Raw genomic sequence first — 2,598 nt, 5'->3', positions numbered from 1 at the left:
GCTAACAGCTGTCTGTAACTCCAGTCCCAGGGGAATCTGACCCCCTCATCTGACCTCAACAGGTATTGCACCACACAGGTCTACTTACATACGTGGGAGAGAAAGACTCATGCACATAGAATAAAATAAATAAATAGGGGCTGGAGAGATGACTGCTCTTGCAGAGGACACAGGTTCAAATCCCAGCACCCACATAGCTGCTAATAACTGTCCTTAACTCCATTTCCAGAGGATCCGATGCCCTCTTCTGATCTCTGAGAGCACTGTATGACACCAGTGTGCTTACGTGCATACAAGCAATACACTCATACATATAAAATGGGAATAATAAATAAAATATTAAAAATAAATAAATAAAATTTAAAAAATTATTTATTTATTTATTTTATTTTATGTGTATACATGTATTGCCTGCTTGTAAGTAAGTGCACCCGTGTCGTGCAATGCCCAAGGAGGACAGAAGAGGCTGTTGAATCCCCTGGAACTGGAGTTAAGTTACGAACAGTTGTTAGCAGTCATGTGGGTGCTGGGATTTAGACCCGGGTCTTCTGCAAGAACAGTCAGTGTTCTTAACCGTTGAGCCATCTCTTCAACCCCAATAATAATTTTTTTTTAAGACCACAAAAAGGAAAATAAGGCAAACATACAAATTGTTTAAGTAGTGCTTAGTGGATCAACAAAATAAAGTTTTACAAAAATCTTTGAATTCTCAAATTAATTTCCATTTTTTTTTGATAGCCTACCGTAGCATAGTTTATGTACAGGCAAAGAAAAAGAGAATACAGTAAATGGGGTACTCTGGTTTGGGCTTTATAATTTTTATCCCTATGTTATTTTGATCTGTCCAATGATGAAACTCTTTATAAAACTCACTTTCAAACTGCGGGATCATTTATTTTTACAAGAAATGATTTGTTTTTCTGTGAGCATTCTGATGCCAAGAGGTAGAAAATCAGAGTTAACTGTGTATTGCCCTGTGGGTATTTTTATTGTACTTGGGATGACTGAGAGACCGCATGTGAACCTCTGCTTGAACCAGGACTAACTCCAGCTGATGCATTTGAAATTTAATACATGGCGTAACAGTATGATGACTCATCTTGGTGACTTTGATTAGTTAACAGCTTAAAGCAAGTTATTCAGGATAACAGCTGTGGCCAGAAGCCTTGGGTGACTAAAGATCCTGAGAAAGAGTGTGGGCCACCAGCCTGGAAGGCATTGGGGCACTCAACTCCACCTTTGCTTTATTTGGATTGCTGGGCCAGCTTAAAGCCTGGGCAGGGATTGACACCGAGCAAAGGGGACACAACCATGGAAAGGCATTATTGATGTGACAAGAAGTTAGAAATTTTTTTCTCCTTATAAATTTCTTTTTTCTTCTTCACTGTTAGAGATACAAATTATGATAATAATGTGAGGAAAAATGATTTTGAGTGACTTTGTGAGATATACACTGCGAATAATTGAGATTATGTACCCTCCATGCACTCAGCACTGTTACAAAAATGACAGTCCAGGCTTGTAATATTAAGGAGTTTGCAGCCTAACATTGGGAAGAGGGAGACACTCGATGACTTGGAAATCAGAAGTAGTTGGATAACAAAGTGAAATATCTCTAAATAACAAGTCTGAAGAGGTTTAGTGCAGGAGAAAGCAGAAGCACACCTTGAAAAATGGCCATTAAGCTCAATAATGACGATGGAGATGACTATGTTAGACTAGATTTAAAAGCACGATGCTGTCAATTTCATTGCCTTGACAATACTGACTCTCTACCCATTTCTTTTCCCAAGCCATCTACAACTATATTAGAAAAGCTTTCTCAAAGCTAATGAATGGATATAAGCTATCAGTGCATAACATTACCACAATGAGATCCAAGGAAGGGAAACCAAGCCCATCAGTCAGTCTAGTTAATGCTCTATTCCTCCTATATCCCAAAATTAGACTAGGGGCTTATGCCAGAAAAGGAACGCATGGGCTTTATATAAACACAAACCCTTGCGTACATTTATGCCGTGTAGTAGTTTTAAAATACTGAACTCGATCTTCCTCCAGTCACAATACTTAAATGGGCAGTGGTACATGATATATCACATTTAATTTGCGTAATATCTTCTCTCATTCTTTCTAACTTTCTTAGAAGTACAATCAGGTTGCATAAATTACAGAATGATGTTGTTGTGTGTCAGTGTTAAATGTGAAGTCTCTTAGCCTATTAAAAATGAACACTAAATTATGAGTTGGATTTCAAAATTTTGGAACTTTGTTATTGTTTACTATTTGAATTTACACGAACAAACAATGGTATGTGCCTCCATTCCAGAACTTGCATATCTTCCTAATCATATGTGGATTAAGCTCCTTTCCAGTCTTCAAGTTTGTTAAAGGTGCCCTCACTTGCTCATTTCTGTATTTGTTGAGGACAGAGTCATGTGGGGATATGGTCATGTGGGCAATTACATTATGAACAATCTTAGTGATACAAGATGAAAGGAAGAAGATTCTTGTTCAGGAAGCTTCTTTTCTTAGACTAAAGCAAGATATTTGAAATAAAGATATAGTCCAGTGTTTGAAGTAAAGTTCCTGGTTTTTGCT

This window comes from Nannospalax galili, unplaced genomic scaffold (genome assembly GCF_000622305.1).
Source record: "Nannospalax galili isolate Female #2095 unplaced genomic scaffold, S.galili_v1.0 scaffold38, whole genome shotgun sequence".
Lineage (NCBI taxonomy): Eukaryota > Metazoa > Chordata > Mammalia > Rodentia > Spalacidae > Nannospalax > Nannospalax galili.
Note: the sequence above shows the minus strand (reverse complement) of the source record.